Genomic DNA, 15,941 nt, shown 5'->3' with positions numbered 1-15,941 from the left:
TTCTTGGTTCTTATGAAGGTGTGTAGACAGTTGCTAAATTGGTGTCTTTGTTGTTGGGGGGTACAATAGATGGAACCTTGTATTCCACCATCTTGCTCCACCCCAAGTCCAAAATTCTTTGGAAAGGATATTATTTTGGCACTAGTAGGAAGTAAAATAGGGGTATTAGACCTTAAACATGGGTTTGGAGTTAATAAAATTTCTTTATGGAGAAATCCTAAAATCCATAGAAAAGAAAACTAATAATTCACTATGTAGGCTCACTGGAGACTTTTAAAATGGGCAGTAGGGCTGCACATACTATTTCAAATTGCTAACCTTGTCTTTTTTAGAAGTTGTCACAAAGTAAAATGGAAGATTTTTTTTTTTCCCCCAGGATTTCAAAGAAAAATGAGTTTCAAAGGAAACAGCTAACAGAGTGTTTAAAATCACAGGGTATATTCCAAGAGAGAAATCTGAAAGCAAAACTATCAATTTTAAGTGACAAGATGAAGCAAGGAAGTAAAGACTTTCTGATGCCATATGAGATGTGATTATTAATGATAGTAGAATCTTTTCAAAATGCCCCAGTAGGTCATGTATTGTGGCTGTTTTACAATATAAATTCAAAACAAACACCTGTTGCTTCTTGGACCTCACTGCCTGTTGTCTAACCAATACCACATTTTTTTCCTCTTATTAACCATTAGGCTGAAGTCCCATTTCTGCAAAATAAATAAAACTACTGCAAAATATCAGAAAAAGGAACAGTCTTTACACCAACCTCTCTCACTATAAACACTTTGTATTCCTGTGTGTTTGTAAGGATTTTCTTAATGTTTCAGTGGGTTTACATTGCTTTTTTTTCCTACTTTCCCATAAGGTTGCCAGGTACATTTAAGGAAGAGATAAGAATTCTATTTCTAACATGGTCTTTAAAAATGAAATTCAGAGAAATAAATATTTAAGATCATTTCTGAATTGTTGTGTTGTATATTTATTATATCCCTATAATGTTAAAATTTTCAGGTATTTTGTTGTTGTCTTACCAACATGATGATTATTTGAACAAAAAATATATTAAGTTTTAGGCACTTTGAGGGATGCAGGGTTGATTAGGTTGTAGCCAATGCTTTCACAGAAGTTTCAGGTGAAGAAAAATAACACAAGAGAAAAATAATTATAACATATGTCAAGTTATTTACTTTATCTAAAGTTGCTTAAGATGCCCAAATTCGAGCATACAGGTCTATCTGCCCAATAACAGCAAATATAGCATCTGCACCTTTATAGTCTCTTACATCAAGAACAGTACTTGGCATAGAGTAGATGTCCAGTTATGTCTATAATCTTTAGAATTATCAGAGAGAGAGTGTTCTACAGCCATACAGAATGCAATTGGGCAGCTAAAAGTGCATTAGACACTTTACTATCAGGGTGATGCTAGCTGCACAAAATGACTTTGGAAGTATTTTCTGTAATTCTATTATTTGGAAGCGTTAACAAGGATTGGTACTAATTCTTCTTTGAATGTTTGGAATAATTCAGCTGTGTTGCCATCTGGTCCTTGGGTTTTCTTTCTTAGTTTTTTTGTGTATTACTACTGCAATCCTTTCATTTGCTATTGGTCTGTTTGGAGTTTCTATTTTTTCTTGATTCAGTCTTGGATGGTGTATGTTTCTAGGAATTCATCTATTTCCTCTAGGTTCTCCAATTTATTGGTATTATAATTGTTCGTAACAGTTCCTTATGATCCTTTTACTCATGATCCTATTTATTCTATTATGCTGCCTCTTTCATTTCTGGTGCTATTTATTTCTCTTTTTTTTTTCTTCTTTGTTAGTCTAGTTAAGCAGTTGTCCATTTTGTTTATTTTTTCAAATAACCAATCATAGTTTGATTGATTTTTCTGTAGTTTAAAATTCTCAATTTATCTCTGCTCTGATATTTATTATCGTCTTCCTTCTCCTAACTTTGGGTTTAGTTTGTTCTTTTTTTTTTTTTCTTTTTCTTTGAGGTATAAAGGTAGCTTGTTTACATAAGCTCGTTCTTTTTTCTTTTCTTTTTATTTTTTTAAGAGACAGGACTTGCTCTGTCACTCAGGCTAGAGTGCATGAGCATGATCATAGCTCACTGCAGCCTTGATCTCCTGGGCTCAAGCAATATTCCTACCTTAGTCCCATGAGTAGCTGGGACTGCAGGCACACATAACTACTCTTGGCTAACTTTTTAATTTTTGATAGAGACAAGGTCTCACTATGTTGCACAGGCTAGTCTCAAACTTCTGGCTTTAAGCGATCCTCTTGCCTCTGCTTCCTACATTGCTGAAATTACAGTCTTTCTCTCTCTTTTTTTAATGTAGCTGTTTATTGTTATAAACATCCATTTTATTATTGCTTTTGTTGCATCCCATGAGTTTTTTCTAGATGGTGTTTTAATTTTATTTGTCTCTAGATATTTTAAAATTCTCTTTTGATTTCCTCTTTGACCCAGCAGTTGTTCAAGAGTGTGTTATTTAGCTTTTACTTGTTGATCAATTTTCCCATGTTCTTGCAGTTAGTGATTTCTACTTTTATTCAATTGATTAAAGACCTATATATAAGACTCAAAAGTGTAAAACTATTAAAAGAAATAAAAACTATTAAAAGGGAAATGGTCCTTGATATTGGCCCTGGCAATGACTATTTGGATATTACAGCCAAAGCTCAGATAACAAAAGTAAAAACAAAATGTGGGATTGAATCAAACTAAAAGCTTCTGCACAGTAAAGGAAACAAGCCACAAAATTAAAAAGGCAGCCTTTGCTAGCCACATGAGAACATTGAAATTGGACCCTTACTTTCACCATATATGAAAATTAACTCAAGATGAATTAAATATCTAAATGTAAGACCTAAAACTATAAAATTCTTAGAAGAAAACTAGAAAAATCTCTTCTTGACATTGTCCTAGGCAAATAATTTAAGACTAAGACCTCAAAAGCAAATGCAACAGAAACAAAAATTGACAGTTAGGACATAATTTAATTAAAAAGCTTCTGCACAGCAAAATCAACTATCAACAGCGTAAACACAGCCTACAGAATGGGAGAAAATATTTGCAAACTACACATCTGACAAAGGACTAATACTCAAAATCTGTAAGGAACTTAAAGCAACAAGAAAAATCAAATAACCCCATTAAAAAGTGGGCAAATAACATGAACAGACACTTCTCAAAAGAAGACATACAAGCAGCCAACAAACATACGAAATAATGCCCAATGGCACTAATCATCAGAGAAATGAAAATTGAAACCACAATGAGATACCATCTCACACCAGTCAGAATGAATGTATTAAAAAGTAAAAAATAACAGTAAGCATGCAGAGAAAAAGGAACATTTGTACACTGTTGATGGGAAAGTAAATGAGTTCAATCCCTGTGGAAAGCAGTTTGCAGATTTCTTAAATAACTAAAACTAGACCTATTATTTGGCCCGGAATTCCATTACTGGGTATTCACCGAAAGGAAAAGAAATTCTACCAAAAAGACACCTGCACTCATATGTTTATCGCAATAGTATTCACAATAGCAATGTCGTAGAACCAACCTAGGTGTGCATCAATAGTGGATTAGATAAAGAAAATGTTGTACATATACATCATGGAATACTACACAGCCATAAAAAAGAAACAAAATTATGTCCTTTGCAGTAACAGAGATGCAGCAGGAGGCCATTATCTTAAGTGAATTACTGCAGAAACAGAAAATAAAATACTGCATATTTTCACTTATAAGTGGAAGCTAAATAAGGAGAACACATAGACATAAAGATGGAAGCAATAGACACTGGGGCCTCCAAACTGAGGGAGAGAGTGAGGGAGGGGCAAGAGTTGAAAACCTACCTATTGGCTATTGTGTTCACTATGTGGTGATGAATTCAAAAGAAGCCCAAATCCCAGCATTATGCAATACATCCATGTAACAACCCTGTACATGTATCCCTTGAACCTAAAATTTTAAAAAAGGCAGCCTTTGGATTAGGAGAAAATATTTGCAAACCATATATCTTATAAGGGGTTAATATCCAAAATGTTTAAGTAGCTCACACAACTCAAGAGTGAAAAAAACAAATAAATTGATTTTTAAAATGCAAAGAATCTGAACAGACATTTCTTAAAAGAAGAATTCCGTATGACCAATAGGTATATGAAAAGGTGCTCAGCATAATTAATCATCAGGGAAATGCAAATTAAAACCACAATGAGAAATTATCTAGTACCATTTAAGATAGCTGCTGTCTAAAAGACAAAAAATAAATATTGGCAAGGAAGTAAAGAAAATAAAACCCTTAGATATTTTTGGTGGAAATGTAAATTGGTATAGGCAGTATGGAGATTTCTCAAAAAATTACAAGTAGAACTGCCTGATAACCCAGGAATCCCTCTGTTGCCTGTATGTCCAAAGGAAATGAAATTAGCACCTTATAAAGATATCTGCACTCTCGTGTTTATTGCAGCATTATTTACAATTGCCAAGGTATAGAAATAATCTGTGCCTATCAACAAATGACCGAATTAAAAACATATGTTATATACATTTATGCAACAGAATATTATTTAGCCTTAAAAAAGAGATACCACCATTTACAACAACATGGATGAACCCAGAGGACGTTATGCTAAGTGAAATAAGCCAGCCATAGAAAGAAAAATACTATTTGATTTCACACATATATGGAATCTAAAAAACTGGTGTTGAATAAATAGAAACAGAGAGTCGAAGTATGGTTACCAGGGGCAGGGAGGGGAAAAATGGTTAGAAGTAGGTTACTACTATTACCATTATTGCCTTATTTATTCTACCTAAGTACAAAGATCTGTTGTATAGCATGAGGACAATAGTTAATAATATTGTATTGCATACAGAAAATTTGCTAAGAGAATACATTTTAAGTGTTCTTACCACAGATTAAAGGATACTATGGAAGGTGATGGATATATTAGTTTGACATGGAATAACAATTTATAAGCTATGTATATAAGCTATATAAAACTATCAAAACATCATGTGGATACCTTCTATGTATACAACAAAATAAATTTTTAAAAGAAGAATAAGACACAATCACTCAACTCACTGGAGGTGGTGAGTTGATTCATACAGAACAATGTAACACTTAAAAAAATAAGTCCTTACAAAGGACATGGACAGACACTTCTCAAAAGAAGACATCCATGTAGCCAACAAACATATGAAAAAAAGCTCAACATCACTTATCATTAGAGAAATGCAAATCAAAACCACGATGAGATAACATTTCACGCCAGTCAGAACGGCCATTATTAAAGTCAAGAAACAACAGATGCTAGTAAGGTTGTGGAGAAATAGGAACAATTTATACTGTTGGTGGGAGTGTAAATTAGTTCAACCATTGTGGAAGATGGTGTGGCAATTCCTCAAAGATCTAGAACCAGAAATACCATTTGACCCAGCAATCCCATTACTGGGTATATACCCAAAGGAATATAAATCATCTATTACAAAGATACATGCACACATATGTTCATTGCAGCACTATTCACAATAGCAAAGACATTTGAATCAACCCAAATGCCCATCAATGATAAACTGGATAAAGAAAATGTGGTACATATATGCCATGGAATACTATGCAGCCATGAAAAGGAATGAGACCATGTCCTTTGCAGGGACAGGGATGAAGCCAGAAGCCATTATCCTCAGCAAACTAATACAGGAACAGAAAACCAAACACCACAAGTCCCCACTTATAAGTGGGAACTGAACAATGAGAACATATGGACACAGGTAGGAGAACAACATACCCTGGGGACTCTCAGTAGGTGGGGTGGGGGGAGGGTAAGCATTAGGAAAAATATCTAATGCATTCCGGGCTAAATATCTATGTGATGGGTTGATAGGTGCAGCAAACCACCATGGCACACTTTTACCTATGTAAAAAACATGCACATCTGCACATGTACTCCAGAGCTAAAAATAAAAAATTTTTAAACAATTAATTCTTAACTGACAGCTTCTTGAAGGTAACAATGTTACCTAATCTGCAGCACATTATTCAGTGTTTCTCACATAAATACTTCTCAATCATACCAAGGATGAAAGAACAAACCAAAGTTTACATAGGAACTTAAGACTCCTATTAACAATACATGTTTAGTGGAATGTAAAACTGTGGCTTTAATTTATACATTTATAAATTTCTCTTTTAAGGATGTTACACATTAAGTCTTGCATAAACAGAGCTACATGCATTTCAATATCCTCACTCATGTGAATACATATAAAAATACCATGTGAGTCACAGGCATTTTCCTTTCCTCTTGTTTTCCCTGATGTATTTGCTTTGTTGAATAAAAGTGGGAAAAGTATCAAATGTTACGGTGCTCTAAAAGATATCACAAAACCCACTCAAAAAGTCACAGTGGCTGTATTAAAAAATAGCTGATATAAAAAGCAAGGAAGCAGAGTCATTATTGCCACAATATCTTCAGATGTGTATATTATGGACTTTCCAATGCAAGGCCCTAAAAACTATAAAAGGTAATGTAGCTTTCTAAAATAGGTGCCTTCCTATTTCAAACTAAAGTGGCATTTCTCTTCAGTTTCCGACTATGCCACATGGCACCAGGGCCCACAAACTGACTCTTTTTCTAGCAGCAATTGATGTGATGGCAGAGGCGTTGTTCTCATTATCCTTCGAGCAAGGACTGGCCTCATCTGGTCTAACTCTCCAGCCTAATTTTCTGTGGCTTCTTTACATGTTGTGCACCATTTTAATTTCAGTCTTGGTTAAGATCCCACTGATTCATGAGTAACCTATACATGTCCTATCCTCCATCCCTCAGACTTTTAGTCCATGATGATTCAAAGCCTAAGATAAGTAATACCTAATTTATCCTTCTGAGCTCTCGTGCCATTTTGTACACACCGTAAAACATTTTAATGACCTCCCATAAAATCCAAAGTCTTGACTATGTTCTACGATGTTCTATATTGTAGATCCCTGCTTACCTTTCATCGGTCAGTTCCTGTTTTTCTCCTAACCCACCAAGCTCTGGCCACACTGACCTTCTTTTAGTTTCTGAGAAGCTAAGTATCAGGGCTTTTGACAATTTCATTCTTACAACACACAACTAGCACAAGCGTCTTTCTATTCTTCACTTGTCCACTTTCTACTTATCCATGGGTTATCACCTTCAGTTAGACATAGAAGCAACCTATGAGAGTGTTTAATAGTTTATACTCTGTTGAAAACATGACAATTTTATATCTGAATTATTTCTGTTACTGGAGATTTGACCTTGAAAAAATTGCTTAACCTCTAAAGCCTTAGTCTCCTCTTCCATAAAATGAAAATAATAATTTAAATAGCTAGAGGACTGTGGAAAAAATAAGATAATCCCATAAATTTCTTGAAAATGGAAATGATAGTATGATTTAAAAATCTTTCCAATGGCCCATAAAGTAGGGTAGTGTCTATATAAGAACAAGGTCACAAACAAACAATATAACCACCTTGGAAAACATCTGTGTTAACAGTGGTTAAAATATTTTCAACACGAACCACAAAATACAGGAATATGGGGATAAAACCATCATCAGCCACAATAATGATGGTATGATAATATTTACTGGGTTACACAATGCAAAAACTAGTTTACTAGTATTGATAATCCTCAATACAAACAAAAAGATACATGAATAAAAATGTGCTCACTGGAGCCTCACAGCCAACTTGAAAGCAACTACAGAAGCCTAGAGGCTTTGCAAACTCCAAAAGTGAGTGACTGCAGAGGTTTGGTATAAGTCCTGAAGAGGATGAATTCTCTTGAGTTACACAACCTCTCAAAGTCAATCATTCAAAGTGCCCTTTCATTAAAATCTCCACACTGAGGAGTGGTACAATCGAGACAAAAGAAAGTCTTAAAAAAAAGTGAAAGAGAGAAACACGATTCGGAGCCATCAGGAAATAAGGAAGCATAGTTTGAACATCACACCAAAACAACAGAAAAGGATACTCTAGAGCCACAAAGCATATAAAAATGAATTTCTTATATAATGAATAACAAAAGAATTTTGAAAATCATATAAAGGTTCTTATAAGAAAAAGAGAATAAGTAGTAGAATAATATTTCTACTTCAGTGAAAGCATGCCAGAAAAAGATGAGAATTATATATCAATGAAAGATAAATTATGTAAAGATAATGATGCAACATATATAGCATAAGTCATAATTAGAAACTCTTGGACATGTCTTAGATGTCAGTAAAGAATTATCAATAAAATTTAAACAATCATTTCACAATTAAAATTAACTATGAAGGAACAGAGAGTGAATAATAATGCAAAAACAAAGATGAAGAAACATAACAAGGATTTGAGAGGAAGTAGTAAAGATATGCAAGAAGATTCAGCATTATGTAATAGGTGTCTCAGAAGAATGACAAAAATTATAGAAACAGATTAAAGAGTAAAAACTACAATTCTAAGTATTGTTTTCTGAAAAAAAAAATAGGTTTAAAATTATGTGTTAAAAAGGCTAGTTGCATACTTAAGGAAAATTGACCCTGAATGACCAATACTGAGATATATTTAGTAAAATTTCTAGACTTTAAAGAAGAAGAAAAATAAAAACAAACAAACAAAAAACACTCCTGGGTATCCCAGCAAAGTTGCCACAACACTTATAAGTGAATGAAAATCAGTTTATCATCAGTCTTTTCTACAACAACACTTTAAGAAGTGTTGCTTCCAGAAGAAAATGCAGTGATATTTTTAATATTCCCAAGGAAAGAAAAATGGAATCAAAAGATTTTTTAATCCAGACAAACTGACTTCCAAATATAAAGATGGAAAATAATTATTATATATAACATATAACTTAGGGAATATTGTTTCTATGAGTTCTTCTAGGGATTTCTACTAGAAAGCAAACTATAGAGCATCAAAAACAAATATATAAGGAGACAATAACATAAGGACATGAATATAGAAAATAAAATAATTTTGATCATTTTTATAAACAAACACTGTGTGTGTGTGTGTGTGTGTGTGTGTGGTGTGAATATGCTTGATTCTTGATAGGAAAGTTGGGAGGACTTAGAGGACTGCCTTAGTGGGAGTAAATAAAAGATGACAGTGAGTTGTGATGGATGTGAGCCTGGAAGGTAAACAGCCTTGTGGGTAGCAAGGATGGTACTCAATTCGAAAGGAACAAAATAGTCAGGTAGAATAACCAGAGCAGTCATGAATGAACATATTCCCGAATACTGGGAGAAGATAGAGTGGAGATGGGGGTCAATTAGAGATTTCTCGTAGAAAGACTACAGAGGTAGTTCTTCCCCCGAGCTGGAGTGCCCCTTAGTTAGAGGTTGAGATCCAAGAGGCTGACTGGTGTGGACAATCCCAGGCTGGAGGCAGGACTCCAAATGGATGATGGAACAAAGAACAAAGAGTTTAAGAATCAAGCAAGACAGCAGCAAACAGAAAGTGATCTCGAAAGATTTTCACAAACAGCATTGGAGAGTTTTCAACTCTCCTTTACTTGTTAGTGTATACGTAGGCCACAGCAATATCAAGTTGTTTTAAATTTCAGAATTAGCTTCAAAACTGTGGGTTGATGGGCATCTAAAAAGAGGGAGAGACATCTGTATTAGTTATGGTTCTTCAGAGAAACAGAATCAATAGAATGTGTATACAGAGAGGGAGATCTATTTTAAGGAATTGGCACACACAATTGTGGAGGCTGGCAAGTCCAAAATCTGCAGAATACACCATCAGGCTGAAGAGAGTCTGAGGACAGTTGGCTGGCAGAATTCAGGCTCGCTTGGGAAAGTTCAGTCTTTTTCTATTAAGGCTTTTATGTGATTGGATGAGGCCCATTCATATTATAGACGGTAATCTGCTTTACTCAAAGTGCACTGATTTAAATGTCAATCTCATCTAAAAAATACCTTCATAGAAACATCTATACTAAGTTTGTCTAAGTATCTGGGCATCATAGCCTAACCAAATTGACCCATAAAAGTAGCCATTATAGCTAATTAGCAATTATAGCCAAAATTAGCCACTATAGCATCCTAGATTATAACAACACCTCACCTTAGTCAAGAATTGCGGTTGGAAATACACTGGACATGTATATCCTGAAATGGTGGTTTCTGACTCCTGAATTACATTCAATGACCACTGCTTCCTGTCCTTCCATATCAGTGGGAGGAATTAACAAAATACCACTTCCACTTTGCCAATTATACAACTCATTGTGATTGTCAATTTTTTGATGTTATTTTTTCACTTTCTTTACTCTTCTTATGTCCTACACACCACTTTTACCCTGTCAGTATGAAAATAAGAATGACACAAGATTTGGCTCAAGTTAACCAGGCTGCTAAGCAATTATGGGCATATCATGATTCTAGATTTCACCTTCCTCTGTCTCTTCAGGTTCCTTGATTTGAAGTGTTACAGTTTCTTTTTTCTTTCATTTCTCCTGTCTTTCTTCTTGTTTTTATTTTTCTGTTTCCTCCTATCTTCCTTCTGCCTTTTCCCCTTATTTTGAAAAGGAAAGTCACAGGTGTTTAACAACCCTGTGCTCACTGTATATGTTATTGTCCCTAGTTTGATCATCAACAACCAGTTTCCAAATTTTACAGATGGTCACTGTCCATAGGCATAAGAGTCAGTTACACCTTCAGGAATACCTAGAAATTTTTTCTTCCAGTTAGTCCCAGAAAACATAAATCTCCTCTCACCTCATATATCACCCTGCACACCTGTTTTTCAAATCTTTGCTCCTTTAGGTTTTAAGGCCTCTGATGCAATGACAAAATTCATGACTGTGCCTTGAAAACCAATGGCAGAGAGAGGCTGCCCCACATGCCCTGGCCCAGACCATCCAGTCCAGTGAGATGGACATTGCAGGAGTCCAAGAGCTCACTTTAATGGGTAGGATGTATTTTCTAGTGCAGTGATTGATTACTTCCTCTATAAATTAAGGAAAACCTCCTTAGCTGAGGAGTGTCTTATTAAGAAGTCTTTCAAGCACTAAATGCTCTCAGCATTCGCTGGGCAGTAATGGCATTGCTGAAGTCGCAGAGAAATACAGTGCTTCCCTTTGTGACCTTAACACCGTCCTAAAAATCAAAAGTTTATTGCTAAGGCCAGAGCAGAAAGGATTTAAGGCAGTGTCTGCAACTCCAATCAGCAGCCATATCTTCCTTGGTTTTCACTCAGCATGGAATCTTTGAGTTCTTGAATGGGATCCAAAGTTGAGCTGTTTGAAAAGCCAAACTATGGAGAAATTACTCCTTGGGTACCCAACTGCATAAATTGAAATGCATACGTTTTCTCTTGTGTTTTTATGTGGGCAGGAGGATATTTAATTGTTGATTGATGCAAGAAGGATGGACGGGGAAAGAGAGGATGGAGCAGAGAGAAATGAGGGGAACATATCCCTGTCCAGTTTCTTTGCTCAGTTTTGGTTTCTGAAGAGGGAATGGTTAGGGGACACTGTGAAGAAGTTATTTTAATTGGAGTTCTGTGAGTCTGTGGCCAAAGTAGCGTAAATTCTGAGTAGCAGCTCAGAAGACACAGTGCTGTGTGGAGCTTGGAAAGAACTATTGCCCAGTGCTGCAGGAAATCCCGCTGTTAACTTTGGGACTGATGGACTTTGGAGCATGGAGCTTGGCTCCCCAGATACAAGCATTAGTGTTCTCACAAGAACAGTAAATGGAAGGGAATGAGAGAGAGGAGAGACAGATTAGAATAGACTAATTGGCTGATAGATGGGGCTATCCCTGGAGACTCTTACAGATTCTTGGGAGGGTTCTGATGAGGTATTTTGTCTACTTTATTCTCCTGAAATTAAGCATCATTGAGGACTTAAGGAACATTAAGCAAAGTTTGGGGCCCTTGTGTAGAAACAGCATAGGCCAAGATACTAAAGTTCTGAGTTTGGGTCCTGCTTTGACTACTAACAAAACGTAAGCTTTTGAATAAATTATTTCCTTTTTTTTTTTTTTTTTGTGGCTGCAGTTGTTTTTTCATTTTAAAATAAAGAATTTGGGGCTAAAGACCTGTTAGCTTCTTTCAGATCTAGAAATCTAAATGTTTTTTCACTTCTAAACTAAAGAGATTCTGGAAAATATTAGAAGCATTCAGATCAAGGTGTTTCCATGCTTACACCTGTTCAGTCACTCCTTGTTGCATATGGAATGAGACCTGAGCCTGGCTCCTGGTCTCAAGGTTCTTCTGCCTTGGCTCTTGTTTCCCTCTCTGATCTATTTACTATTTCTTCTAAAGTCTCCTTGCTCCAGCTGCATGGGCCTTCTTTGTATTCTTTTAATCTTCTAAGTTCATTCTTACCTCAAAACCTTTGAAGGTTTTCTCTCCTCTGACTGGAAGACTCTTCTCAGAGATTGTCACAAGCTGTATTCTTCTCATTATATTGAGAAATAGTTCAAATGTTTGTCAGAGGGACCTATAAGCAAATCATAACCCCCACCCAGACGTTTGTCTCTCACATTTTCCTGTTTTAGTTTATTCATAGCGCTCTTGATATTCCGTAATTATCTTGCTTGTTTGCTTATTTGTTCTAACTCTTCGTCACTGAAAATTAAGCCTTTTGAGAACAGGAAACTTGGTTGTCTTATTCAGCACTTAGAATAGTGGCCAACCTATAAAAGTGTCAAAATCCTTTATTTAATACATGAAATAAATGAATAATAAATAACTCAGCATCCTCATTATTGACTGGTCACAAGAATGTCTCAGAAGCGATAGCGTCTATAAAGACTTGAAAAGGGATCCTTTTAAACTTTAGCTTAGATTTGAGGATATCATTTACTCTATGTTTTTGAGTACTGATGCATCAAATAGGTGACGTATTCACCTAGATTTCAGCCAAAGTGAAGTCTGAAAACAACAAAGGAATGTTCTCAAATCATGTGAATAAGAGTAACATTTATGGATTACTTAGTCTGATCTGGGCTTTGTACAAGGAACATTGGTACTGTTTATCTCCTTTCATCCTCACAGCAAAATTGTTATACAGATGTTTTAATTCTCATTTTTTTTCAGATGAAGAAGCAGTAAGTCGCTTGTCCAAGCCTCATAGCTAGTGAATAACAGGTTGAAAATTTCAGGTCAGAGAAACCCAGATTGTGTGTCTCTGCCAGACGGCTTCCCACATACTTTATAATGTTACTGCTATGCCTGTAAAGAATTAGTTTTGTGACATTTTAGGTCCGAGTAATGCTGGACCCAACTCCATGAGGAGCCTAAAATTGCCATCTACTTCTGGCAGACAACGGAGAAAAGAGAGGTGTTGTCATTTAGAGGACATATATAACCAAGGTCTTTGCCACTTATAGTCAATAAAATCTTCCATGACTATTCTGGATAAATTCCAGTTGGAGCAATTAGCTTTAACACCTTTAAATGTCTGCAATACTTTCAGTTGTGCAGTGTATTCTGAGTGTCCACCTAATTTGTAGTACATTAATCACGAACTGTGAATGTCAATTTCCTCCAAACTCCAGAAGAGAACGCATCTCAAGGAGGAAGAAATAAAGCAATCAATATATTGTAGGATATATGATGGATACATATGAAGGATAGAAACTCATGAGAGTGAAAAGAAGGGAGAAGAAGGAAGAAGATACAAGGGAAAGGTAGAAGAGCTAAGAAGAGGAACAAAATATAATCATAATTATAACCATAATCACAGTAACAAACATTTATTGAGCTTGAATGATTATGTTCTAGTTCATATTCTATGCGTTTTCAATTATTCATGCACCCCTCAAAACAATTCTATGAAGTTGGCAATATTATCCACAGTTTGCAGATATGCAAACTGAGGCACAGAAAATGTAAGTAACTTGGTCAAGGTCACTGATATATGCAAGAAACAGACGCCATATGCACTGAATGTAGAGTCTTCATTTTTAAGCAAAATGATATAAAATCTGACAGCATGGCTAACCTTAAATATGTTTCTTTGAGGTGGAGTTATGGAGAGATCACTGTTTGCCTGTGTGTGTGGTGCATTAAACAATTCTCCTAACCTCAAGTATCTTTCTCTTCAGGCTATCAATGATAAATGAAACATCTTAAAAGATGTATTTCATTGTAATAACTACTGTGTAACATACTGTTTTAATGGGAACATGGTATAGTTTGCTATGCATATTGAGTAGCTCTGAGTATCTCTCCTCTCTTCTGGGTTATAAAAATCAAAGAGAAATAGGGAGAGGCACCATTAATAGTAAACCTAGAAGGGAGAACCCATCTTAGAACAGAGGATTGAAAAAGCCTTTCTCATCGCAAGAACAGAAAACCAAACACCGCATGTTCTCACTCATAGGTGGGAATTGAACAACGAGATCACTTGGACGCGGGAAGGGGAACATCACACACCGGGGCCTATCATGGGGAGGGGGGAGGGGGGAGGGATTGCATTGGGAGTTATACCTGATGTAAATGACGAGTTGATGGGTGCTGACGAGTTGATGGGTGCAGCACACCAACATGGCACATGTATATATATGTAACAAACCTGCATGTTGGGCACATGTACCCTAGAACTTAAAGTATAAAAAAAAAAAGCCTTTTTCTTTCTTTCCCTATTGAAATGAACTGAACTCACACCTAGTGACAAGATGAGAACATGGAAGGTGCCAGATTTGCTCTTGCAGGTCTAGCCTCGTCCTCTCACCAAATGGGAGATGCAGCCAAAACCATTCCCAGGGCTTTTCTCTCCATACAGCATGCAGCACAGGCAAGAAAATAAGGTCAGGAGGTTGGGCTTACACAGTCAGATAAATCACTCCTCTTATTAAAAAAACAAAAACAAAAACAAAAAAGAGTGAAGGACGGAGCCATAGAGAATGGGAAGCAGACCTTCAATACCCTTTTTTCATTACTGGAATGAAAGAAAGCAAATAAACAGCACTCCTCATGAAGTACCACAATCCATTCCAATTGACACCATCCAAGAGGAGATAATAATGAACAGACACAGAACTAGAAGTTGAAATGCCTTGGGGTGGAGGAACTGGAGAATCCTGCACATGGGCATCAACTGAAGAGGCCTGAACTGTGAATGGATCCTCTTGAGTGCCCAGAATACAGCATGAAGGCTGGATTTGACTGTGGTGTGCCTGACTGTGATACCACATAGAGGTAGAAAGTTGAAAGGAGAACTGGAGAAATGCTAAAGATAACCTGTTCTCCTCTTTTTCTTAATTTTACTGTTGGCATCTGACTCTGGTGTAAAAAGTAGACTGAGAAGATCATATTATATTATTAAGAATAACAACTGCAGCTGCCATGATTTCATGTATTTTCCTAAGCAGCAACTTATATTTAGTTACTTCTGTATATGGATACTAAATATATCTGTCATAACAAAGTAACGGGTGGTTACTCTGATCATTAATAATTCTTAAGGTAGTCAATGCAATATTGTTAATATATTGGCCACCATGAGTGACAGGGTACCCAGGAAATAACATGTCATTCCCTAGTTTTCCATTGCCAGTTGGTGATAATTGCAATTCAGTAAAAAACATAAAATGAAGATTCTGATGTTATTTATAATAATGTCAGTGGAAACAAAATAAGTTGGTATTATAGATGCCATTAAACATTATTCAGATAGGAAAATAAAACTGTTGTGAATGTAGGAGGTCCAGTTTGCTTTGTTGAAAATGTATTGAGCTTCTCTACTAAGATTTTTTGTTTGAATGCACGTGTTCCTCCAAAATTCATATGTTGCCTCTAAACCTGCCAGTCATGGTATTAAGTGGGGCCCTTGGGAGGTGATTAGGACATGAGGGCAGAGCCCTCATAGATGGGATTGATGCCTTATAATAAAAGCTTGAGGAAGAGAATTAGTCCCTTTTGCCTTTCACCTGTTACCATGAGAGGACAT

The sequence above is a fragment of the Rhinopithecus bieti genome, unplaced genomic scaffold (assembly GCF_001698545.2).
Source record: "Rhinopithecus bieti isolate Rb0 unplaced genomic scaffold, ASM169854v2 scaffold_13348, whole genome shotgun sequence".
Taxonomy (NCBI): Eukaryota; Metazoa; Chordata; class Mammalia; order Primates; family Cercopithecidae; genus Rhinopithecus; species Rhinopithecus bieti.
Note: the sequence above shows the minus strand (reverse complement) of the source record.